Raw genomic sequence first — 12,242 nt, forward strand, 5'->3', positions numbered from 1 at the left:
TGCTTAATTGAAGAGCTTGTACATAATGCAGCTAATTGAAATTCTGCAACAGAGTTCTTATAAGACTATAAGTTAACATGTTGACGATGCAAGTGCTTTTACATTCTTTGTAAGACTTTATTCTTATAAGACTTTAAGTGAACAACATGTTAACGATGCAAGTGCTTTTACATTCTTTTATATGTTACCCAACGGCAATTTTGCTATATTTAAAATCGACTATAGGAATGTTAAATATTCTTATTAGATCGACTAAAATAACTTTGTAAAAGTTTTTACAATTCAAATTGTTCGCTAATTTAAAGTTAATTTAGTCTGAGTTGCGATTTAACAAAATATTTTTAGCATGAATTGATTACTGTGAAAGGCATTTCGCAAAAGAATTACAATCAAAATCCAAGCATCCGCCATAAAAAACGACAATTTGTAGCCAAAAGGCGCATAAAAAGAAATATTTATTTTTATTTAGCTATGCATAAGACCTTTTCGAGCGCACCATGGCATCAATACTGGCATATTTAGATATGCATTTATTCAGTAAGGCGAAGGGCCTCAACAAAGGAATTAAAAGTAAATTGCTTAAGCTTAAATTTGGTGTCCCGAAAAAGTCTAGACCAAATAAATCAAGCTACAGCTGAGTTCATTAAACGTTGAAGAGATATTCACAAAAATTATTTCAAGCAAACCTGTATTCAAGTGGGTGTGTATGTGTGTATGTGTGTGTGTGAGGTCAAGTTGACCAAAGTCACGCTAATATTTGCACATTATCAATCAACATCAAAATCGAATACAAGTGCCTCTTAAGCAGCTGCTTCAAATATTCATGCAGGGCTGTCCCTCTCTCATTGTCTCTCTCTCACTCTCTGTCTTTTTTCCTATTTTTCTCTGTAGTGCTTAAAGTGGTCATCAGTCCACAATTACCGCACTTTATAACACTCGTAATACTTATCTATGGGACTTACGATTGCCCCCAGCAATTGTCGCATGCAATTTTTATGATTGCTTCGCACTCGCTAGAAAGGACATCCTGTGTGGCTGCAGCTGTCCTGCTGCTGCTGTCCGTTGTCCTTGTGCAAACTATAATACTTCCGCTGGCGTATTTGCATTTCCGTTTATATCTACAAACACACACACTCGCACATGTACATGTGTACATAGATTTAGATATAGATATGTTTTTTGTTTGTTTAATGAGCTTCGTTTGCTTTTGTGCTTGCAACCAAAATGGCTTGGACATGAGCATATTTGCAATTTGGCCAATACCCAGCAGACAACGGCACACTTCATTGCTGGCCATTATTGTGGCCAACCGGCCAACCGATATTGGCCAGGTGGCCGTCCATTAAAATTATAATTGAAAAACAGCAAGCCCCAGGCGCATATTGTTGCCATTTAATGCACTGCACGAAATATGCGGATGTTAGCCAAGTTAATCTATATTGAGTGTGATTTAAGCAAATAACTTTACAGAATTTTTAATAGCATTAGAAAATTGTGCTAAGCCAGATGAAGAGAAGGCTTGATAGCCTTTATTTTGTAAATATTTATTTAGTCTAATATTTATTGAATAAATTTTGTATTTATTTATTTTATTTAGTATTAATATTTTTATTAATTAATTTATTGAATTATACCAATTTATTGTTTATTTAATTTTTTGAATAAAAATACAGAATTATTTTTTAAATTTAAAATATTAATTTTTAAATATTTTTTATTAAATTAAATATATATATATAATAAAAAATAAAAAATAATATATATATATATAAATATATAAATAAAAAAAATATATATATTTAAATTTATATATATTGAAATATTAATTTAATATAATAAAAAATATTAAAAATTACAGATTTTTTTTTTTTAATTTGTCGCATAATTTATTATTTTTTATTTTATTTATTTTCCATAAGTTATTCAAAATTCTAGAATTTTTTGTATATTAATTAATATATCTATTCAAAGTAAGCAGACCAAATATTTGAATGCTATATTTTGGCCAAGTGCATTTGGGCTTTAGTACACAAAGGCTGCCTCACACTCCAATGCCGTCAATAATTTCAAGTCCCCAAGTCGACTGGCCGACTATCTATATAAATTTGTACAATATTTATAGAGGGTCATATTTATCGGCTGGGCCAAAGGGCTGCAAGGATTTAATACGTTGATTTTGTGGTCGAGTTGTTGCTGAGCATTTATTGCTTTATTACTTGGAAAGGAGCTGGAGGCGGACTTCTAACTAGCTCTCGGCCAAGTACATGGGAGCGAGGGCGCGGGGGTGTGGCATGTGTTGATTTCCATTAAAAGCGTTTGCATTAATGTATGGCGGCTGCGGCAATTTCTTGGCCTGGCTAATAGGATAACAAATGACAATTGTTGTTGATCGTCGTCATTTATTTTGATTTTCGGCCCAGCCAAAGTTGTAAGCCACAACAAATACGCACACATAGAGGCCATTGGCCATAATAATAATAATGGCCATATTTGGTTAAAGTAACTAAGCAGCTGACAACGACAACAGCTAATACGAGCCGAGAGCTGGCCCAAACCATTGCCGAAACTCCCTAGGGCAACTCATATATGTATAAGTGTGTGTGTGTGTGTGTGTGTGTTTTCTTCGTCCTTTGGCTAACATGAAATCCGCTTGTTGTCATGCGATTTGGCATTTTATTGACATCCACTGATTCTCAATGTGAAATTATGTGCCTAATGCCGCACACACAAAACCATATATTATGATGTCCACAACTAAAGCGGAAACTATACATAGAGAGAGAGAGAGAGAGAGAGCGAGAGAGAGGAGGTGGGTGCTGGCAGTGCAGAGTGGTTGAGATTTGGCGCTGTCAATGAAAACTAATTGCCGCTAGCTTGTGGCAACTGCCAACTTGAGCAATTTACAGCCGCCGCAGAGTATATCAGTTGGCATTGTAAATTGAAGACAACAATGTTTAAGCCTATCGAAAATATATGTGTATATATACATTTAAGTGGGATTAGGGAGCTTAGGAGCCGAGTACATTTATGTCGCTTTACTGCGCTGACTAAGTTCCGTTAGACGTGTTATTGTTGATAAAGTTTTCTGGGAAGTGCTACGAGTTCGTCGTATCATGTAGTAAAGGTCTTAGTGGCACTTTATTTATTTATATGGGGATTGCTGAAAAACTCTGGGAATTGTGTTAACTATATGATATGTTTCCCTATAAATGTAGATTAGAAGAGCAGGAAGTTCGTGCTACTACAATTGATATATGTTTCTTAAAAAGCTTTGGTCTGCTTGACTGATGTCTTCCATTAATATGTGTAAAATTTTGTCTTCAATCTCCCAATTCCAAGGCATTATGAAGTCTTTTTATAGGCCACACACACACACACACACACACATTTCACTTGACTGCAAGAGCATTTAAGCTTCCATCGACCACAAACAAGTTTAGCATCTTATTAAACTTTGTTGTTGTTACTGTAGTTGTTGTTGTTGCTTGTGATCTTTGGCTATATGCAGCATGTTCCATTAGCAGCACAAAATTTAATTATGTGCAATGTGAATTTCTGCAATATTAACGAGATTGTTGTCTGGCGCTGAGTGCCAACGTCGAGTGGATCGATGTGAGCCAAAGGCAGAGCAGAGCGAGACAGAGACAGAGAGAGAGAGGGAGAGCTAGAGTGAGTAATATTGTACATCGAATTTAATTTCAAATAACGCTCGCTTATACTTATTTACGTTCTTTTAAGACAGCCAAAGTCGATAACACCAACACGCAGCCCCGCCCACAAGCGGCTTACGTTGCGTTACGTTACGTCGGCTGGTGGAGATGGGGGAGGGGGTGGGGGTGTGGCTCTTGTGATGATTATGGGGCGCCATATGTTTCATCAGCCACGCCCAGCTCACCAACCCCCTAGTCCTGCCTGCCCCAGCCCGTCTCAAACACACGAAATTACATGTCAGGGCAGCTGCTCTAAGCACTTGAACACGGGTTTACTCAAGAAATTAATTTCCTTGGCCCACTAAAATCTAACGATAATGTGTGCAATTCGATAAGGTTTGCTAAACGTGGGCGGTGTGTGTGTGGGAGTGTGTGTGTGAGTGTGTGCGTGTGTTTGTGCTGGCGTGGGAAATCCGCTTTGAAGCAGGCGATAAAGCCAGGCGTTCTCCCTTTTTGGACTGAGCCTTACAGATTTTGCTGTTTATTTAATTCAAGCGCGTCATGCCACAATACACACACACACGCACACACACTCTTTCTCTCTCTCATTCCCTCCCTTTCTCTTTCTCTCTCTCTCTCTCTAACTTGGCCATGCCTTATGGCATTGAGCGCGAGCAACAGGATATGCTGGCAGCGCTTTGCTGCGTTTCCTTGACAGCGCGTCCTGGCCATGTAGCATTCGGGCCGCGCTGACAGCAACTGAAATTGCCGTTGCGGTTGGCCATCGCTCCTACCCCTTTCATTCCCCCATTCGCTCATTCGCTCACTCGCTCACTCGATATGGTCAACTTTGAATTGCCGCCCGCTGCTAGCGAAATATCAAACAGCCGCACAATCTCTGACTGCATTGTTGGGCCGAAGCAACGGGCTATATAGAATGGCAATACGGCAATATGGTAATGTTGATGTGCGAGAAATGTATTCAGGACTTAATGCGCCTAAGCTGTGAGCTCTAAGGCATACAGTATTAGCAGTAAAATTCATCTAGGGGAAGTTGCGGGGGTAGCAAATAAAGCAAATGTGGATGTTTGTTAAAGCAAGATTGGAAAAATTATTTTATTTTAAATTATACAAATTTCGGAAAATAATTAAATTTGAAAAAATCAGAGCTCCAATCATATAAAAAAAAATAATTAAATTATATCAAACAGAAAACAAAATTAAAAAAAAAAAATATGTAAAACGAAATAAATAAAATACTTAAATTAAATATATTTTTATTATAAATTTTAAATATATTGTAAAATGTTGAAATTATTAAATTAGAGTTTCAATATTCAAATATATTTAAAATCCTTAAAAATAAATTGATTAACAGAAGAAAATGATTTCTTAAAGTAATAAAATATAAGAAAAAAATTAAACGGAAAATATTTTAATTTAAATTCCTAATTATTATAGTACAAATACAAATATTAATAGCATTAATATATAAAATATTAAATATGAATAAATAAATAATTGAATACAAATTAAATATAGATATGAATATTATATATAAATAAATAAATGTCTTAAAAAATATAAATACTAATACTTTATTAAAAATATTAATACTGTATTTAATTTAATATATCAATCAGCATAAAATGCAGACCATAAATATTTAAAAATTGTCTTTCACATAGATTGCCAAGATTCTGGCATTAAATCAAATAAAATTTCGCTTTGAGACTATAAATAATATTAATTGGCATGCCGTTCGCTTCGGCTTTCAGTTCGTGTTCATTCCAAGTACTCCATTGAGCGAACTCGATACGCTTCTCCGGCTGAGGTGAAATTAAAAACTGATTTAGTTGGCAATTGGCAGATGCTTTGCTGCCACATGTCACATGCCACAACTGCTGCTGCTGTTGCTGCTGCTCCTGCTGCTGCTGCTGCTTATTCTGGTTGAATTAAATTTTATTCATTTGTCTGGCATCGTCAGGTGGCACGTGGCTGTGCATATGACACGCTCTTCTGTTTGCCAGCGTGTGAAATGTCAGCGGCTGCTCACGCTGCGTATACGTAATGCCATACAAGTTCCATAGTTCTGCCTTAGCCAGAACACCGACTCAGCTTGGTTTCTGGCCACTGCACTCAGCTGCGGCATCTCCAGGAGTTGCACATGCTGAAACGTGTTAAATTTATGGTTTGATTTCGTTTTGGCAGCGCCAATATGCCAAGCCACCGTCCGACCGAACAGGCGTGCCCCTCTCTCCCGCTCCCCTCTCTGGGTGGGCGGCTTGCCACAGCCCGATGTGTCTCATATATTTATGGCTAATACGTGCGCACATGTGCCAGCCACACACGCATACACACACACATACATTGTTGAATCTCTAGTAGAGCAGCAGAGCTAAGCAGGTTGTTGGCTTTCAGCTGCAGCTTCGCTTAAAATCTAAGTTAACCTCTGTCCCTCTCTCTCTCTCTCTCTCCCTCTCTTTGAAACCCACTCGTTCCCTTTGTTACTCAGCTTTCCTTTCTGTGCGTATTGCAAAATGATTTGACCAGCATATTTGCTATATGGCTATATGCAAGCGCATATATATCATGATTGCTGTCACTTTTGCCTAATACCCTGTAAGCATGAAGAATGAGGTATTAAAGGGTATTCTCACGTGTTCATTTCCCTTGAATTGCATTATAAATTGAGGAATTAGAATAAAGAATGAAGGAAATAGTGATGGGATCTTTTTCAGGATAGAAATATATTTTTAAATGATTATAAAAAATAAATTTAAATAAATTTAAAGAAATTTTAAGAATTTACACTTTTATTTTATCATTAAAAAAAAAAATATTTAATTAAATTTATCATTAATTAGTATTAATAAATTTTCAATTACTTTATTAACTTTCTGTCATTTTATCATTTTCAATTAACTATATTTAATTTAATTTATTTTTTAATTAGTGTTAATTATTCAATTATATTACTGATATTCAATATTTTTTGTATTAAGCTATCATAATTTATTTATAATTTAAAATAGAAAATATTTACATATAATTTATATAGAATAATTGAGAATATATAATATTGATTAAAAATGTTGGCTATGCTAATTTATAGGATATCTAAACATTCATCCAACCTACATGTTAATAAACTCAACTCTCTCTCTCTCTCTCTCTCTCTCTCTCTCTCACTCTCTCTCTCTCTCTCTGACTGTTAGCTCCATTACTGCAATTACTGCAGCTGCACGTAAAAATCACGTAAGTTTAAATTCACCTTAACATCATTAAGACAAAGTGCGCTGCTTGCGGTTTTTCCCTCAACTTTTCCGACAGCCAAGGCGGCGATGGGCGAACGCCAATGGGCGGGCTCAACGACGCAGTCATAGTCAAAGAAAGCAGTCTAATGAAAATTTAAGTGGTGCATGCTTGATTTAGCAAATGAGTTGAGTGCTGAGCCTGAAGCAGCGCCCGCAGCCGGCAGCCAGCCAGGCGACCCACTCAAGCAATGCCACCACCAATGCTGCCAATGCCACCTACATATGGGAGTCCGCCTAAAACTTACCCCGGCACTAAGCGCACATATACATATATAGAGAAAACGTAATTTACAAATTAATTAAATGCGCGTTGCCTGTGCGATTTTAATTGCATGTTGCATGCAATTTTACATTGCCATTCATGCACCTTTCTTCAGCGGCTGCCTCCCTTCGCCCCACCCACCTTCCTGCCTTCCTTCCTTTCTATTGAATTGAGTTGTGCCACACGAATTCATAACGCGCCACTCGAGCTGCGACAAGCTGTGTGTTGGCTCTTTGCTTAATTGTGCCCAACAAATTTTGTGTTTTCGTTTGTCTGGTTGGCCTTATCGAGACCGATTCATAAGCCCATTTATAAGAAGGCCTAATCTGGCTGTGGGCCCAGACCCACCGCGGTGCACAGTGGGGCAGCAATGCCACGTTTTTAATGGGTGTTGCGGCCATTTCGAATGCAGATGCTGTAACTGTAGCTGTAGCTGTAACTGTAACTGTAACTGTTACTGTTACTGTTACAGTAAGTGTAGCTGGAAGTGACCGTTAGCTCAGCAGGCGCCCAGTCGGAAGCGCTCAGCACTGTCTCCGCAGGCCTGTGCGTAACCTTTGAACCATTAAGATAAGCGCAGCAGCTAAAAAACGGAAGCAGGGAAACAGAGAAAAAAAACAAAGAATGAGAGAAGAGCAGGCGCAAAAAATGGGAAAGAGAAGAGAAGGCATAAGCACAAAACGTAGCTGACAAACAAAAGCGCAGAAATGAATTATGCGACGCGCCCTGGCTTTAAATACCCTGCAAATGTATGCAGGAATGGGCAGGGGTTGGTGCAACATTTTAATTAGATTATAATAAAAATTTTGAATTCATGTAACGTATTCACAGTGTAACGTTATTCGAATATTAAATATAAAACATAAAATTTAAATTATAAAATATAAAATATAAAAGATTAAATGTAAATATAAAATATAAAATATAAGATATAAAATATAAAAAGAAAAGAGAAAGAGAAAAGAAAAAGAGAAGAGAGAAAAGAGAAAGAGAAAAGAGAAAAGAGAAAGAGAAAAAGGAAAAGAGAAAAGAGAAAAGAGAAAAGAGAAAAGAGAAAAGAGAAAAGAGAAAGAGAAAAGAGAAAAGAGAAGAGAGAAAGAGAAAAGAGAAAGAGAAAAAGAGAAAAGAGAAAAGAGAAAGAGAAAAGAGAAAAGAGAAAAGAGAAAAGAGAAAAGAGAAAAGAGAAAGAGAAAAAGAGAAAAGAGAAAAAGAGAAAAGAGAAAAGAGAAAAGAGAAAAGAGAAAAGAGAAAAGAGAAAAGAGAAAAGAGAAAAGAGAAAGATAAAAGAAAAAAAGAAAAGAGAAAGGGAAAAGAGAAAAGATAAAAGAGAAAATAGAAAGAGATAAAAGAAAAATAGAAAAATATAAATAAGATATAAAACAAATATAAAATATAAAATATAAAATATAAAATATAAAATATAAATAATATAATATTGATTATATTTCTGGTATTTTTAAAATATTTAGAATTCATTATTAATATTTTATATATTTTCTTTCTTTTTAGCATTTGTTTTGCAGCAGAAAAACCTGCTTAATGATCACGGGTGAGTCAATGAATAAATATTTATTTAAATATTAATTATTTTTATTATTATACAAATACTTATCCCAAATTAGGCCTTTTTCTGTCTCACTCATTTATTCAAAATAAAATGCAAGGGTATCTAAAACTTGGCTTATCTGAACTTTGAAATCTATTCCTTATTTGTGGCTTTCGCATGGCGGCGTCTCATTAGCGCCGTTTTAAGGAATAAAGAAAAAACTTTGACTTCGGCCACAGTTGCCGGCAAAGTTTGGCCATTTTTTGTGGGGCCAGCCAGCTAAGCCCATATATCCTTAACTGTTGCCTGGGAGTGGCCGGCTGGCTGGCTGGCTGGTGTGGTGCGAAGCGGTGTGGTGTGAAGTAAAATCGCAGAACCGCAGCCAAATACCAAATCGCACATCGAAATCGGAAAACTGAAAATGCAAATCATTATTTTGGCTGCAGCAGCAGTAGCAGCATCTGCTGCATGCGAACGTGCTTGCTGCTGGCTGCTATTTACCCAACTCTCCCATGCCCACACTCTCTACCTCCTCTTGCTCTCTCCCTTTTGTCTCTCTGATCAACTGATGCTGCTGCTGCTGCTGCTGCTCGTCCACGTCTCATTGCGGCACATTTCGCCTAAGTATCGCACTCGGGCAACTTATTGATGCGCATAAATCAGTGAAACGAGTCCCAGAGTCCGCAAACACGAAATCGACCCAGAGTCAGAGTCGAAAGTCAGAGAGACACGGAAGAGACACTAGTCGAGTCGAAAGTCGACACTCTGCATGCCAAATCACTGCAGTAGAAAATTAGAAAATTTTTGGCTCAACTGTCAAGCGAAGAGAACAGACAGACAGACAGAGAGAGAGAGAGAGAGAGAGCGAATGTGTGTGTGTGTGATAGAGTTACAATTTAGTCCTATATACAGAATTTAGCTTTTAGCTGAATCCAACACGTAGCTGCATATCGCGCGACAGCACAGCTGCCGTCAATGAAGCCGTATAGACTAAACACAGCTACTACATTTACATTTAAATATATACACATATATATGTATATTCCTTTCTATAGTTTAAAACGTGACAGGCCAAAGTAACTGTCGCGGCAAGTGCCTCAAATTGCAATTAACTTTAGATGCTCTAATTGGAGGGCACGCAAAAACGAAGAATAAAAAAAAGCAGAAAAATATGTGAAAGAAGCAAAAAATGCGAGTAAAACGCGTGTCGAAATCCGCTTTAAGCGCTCAATTAGTCCAACCAGCTAAAAAAAAAAAAAAAAAAAAAAAAAAAACACAGAAAACAAAAAACTTATGGCCCACAAAAAAAAAAAGAAAAAGCGCAAGCAGCAATGAATGAAAGCATGCTTTACATTTTTAAGCAGCGACCCACGCTAACACACACACACACACACATATATAGGGACAGCCAGCTGGCGCTCTCTCTGTCTCTCTCTCTCTCTCTCTGTCCCCTTCCATCTTCTTTCAGCCCACGTTTGGTGAACGTGGCGCCAATTAGCGTAGCCACCGCCCAGCACTCAGCGTGCGCCCGCCCGCTAGGTTTGGTCTCACATTATCAATTGCTCACATCATCAATCAAGGGCTTTGCAGGTGTAAAGCACCTACAATTGCCGGTTAGCGCGACCCTGCAGGTGTGTGTCTGTGTGTGTGTGTGTGGTTGCGCTTGTCTGCTTTGCTGGCGCAGATAATTTGTTAAAAATATAAAGAGATCTGACCAATGACAAATGAAACTCAACAAGCGTAACACGCAGCCTAAAATCTATGCAAAGAGCAAGCATTTATCGTGCACACTAATTAATACCCTGGAAGTGATTAGACCTATTTCTCGTTAAAATATTATCAAGTTCTCTTAAGTAAAAGAGCTTAACTTTGAGTTCAACTGACTTGATTGATTGCTTGATTGATCTTTCATTTGTCATTTCCGCACTCATCAGAGTTGCTTTTAATCTATGCTTTACTCGCTTTGTTTTTAAGCTCTTAACGTTCTTTTAAGCCACCTGAAATTTCATGTGTCTAAGACCAAATTCATTAAAGCCCAATTAGCAATACATATTTTGTTTTTCTTTACATAAGGTTCATAGAACTTTTAACCTAAAACTTAATTTGTTTACTTGAAGCTAACTTTTAATATATTTTAGGTATCCTGCATTGACTTATACAGGGTATACAGGGTGTATATACATTTATATTTAATTAAGATGACTAATTGATTCGTCTGAGATATCTAAACATGACCAGCAAGCTAACACAGATTAGATTATAGCTCAGGCAGATTTAACTGTACATGGAATCGAACTAAGTCGATGACACCGAGCCAAAGTCTTTAAAGTGTCAACACCTACTTTATTTACTTAAAATGTTAATCTTATATCATGCTCAGTAAAACGTAAGAAGGTTTTATATATATATAATCAGTATAATTTTGGCCTTTGATAAAGATTTTGTATTATTTTATATTATTATATTTTACTGCAGTCTTTTTATACCATTTTATACTTATCTAATAAATTATTAATCTTATATATTATTTTGGTCGAGAAGATTGGGTGAAATAAAAAAAATTCTAAATATAATATTATATTTAAAATTGATAAAATATCTCTGACTAAACCTTGCAATATTTGTAAAAAAAAATAAATAAATAAATAAATAAAAATGAAAATTTCATTATAATTTTGTTTATATTCACAACTACTTTCTCTTTCCATTTTTCTCTTAGACTCAATTTCTAATAATATTAAATGCCTATACGCTAGCACACAGACTAGAAAATCCAACATAAGAGATAACAGCTCAACATTAAGGGTATTCCCGCATATTTCAACCAACAGTTGTTCAATCAGACAATTAAGCTCTATGCTTAATTTGCAAGTATTTTCTTAAGTACACCTCTAATATATCGATGTGTGTGCACAACAAGGGTATTCCCTATTCAGCACAGTTAAAAATAGTCTCACTTATCAGCTGAGTAGCTGAATATCTTATCATAAAAAAGATAGAAAAATCGTGCGTAAATGCTATCTCGTGATTTAGCTGTGATGTCACAGATAGTAAATTTCGCATGATATGTGCAGATAGATATACACATTTATATATAGGTAATAAAAAGTCACGCAAGGTATTTTATTTTCCATTTAATTTACAATCATTTGTCAAGTTTTTGAGTGGCGCTCGCAAGAAAATGTGATTTTAATTAGCTCGCTCGCCGAGCCGCAAAAGAGTTGGGCAATAATATGCAGATATATTTATGGAAATGCAAATGAATGCGGGTGTAATAGAGGGCGAGGAGGAAGGCGGAGGGGTAGTAGGTAGGGCAACTGGAATGCAATGTTTGCACTGCTCTTGCATATTGTTCGCACTTCATTTAAAAATAACTTTTAACTTGATTAAAGAATGGCAACAACACGCGGCAAGTGGCAACAGGAAACAGCGAGTTGGCGCCCATTGTGGGCGGCGCTGGGCGTGGC

This window comes from Drosophila navojoa, chromosome 5 (assembly GCF_054131105.1).
Source record: "Drosophila navojoa isolate 15081-1374.11 chromosome 5, UAZ_NAV_1.0, whole genome shotgun sequence".
Classification (NCBI taxonomy): domain Eukaryota; kingdom Metazoa; phylum Arthropoda; class Insecta; order Diptera; family Drosophilidae; genus Drosophila; species Drosophila navojoa.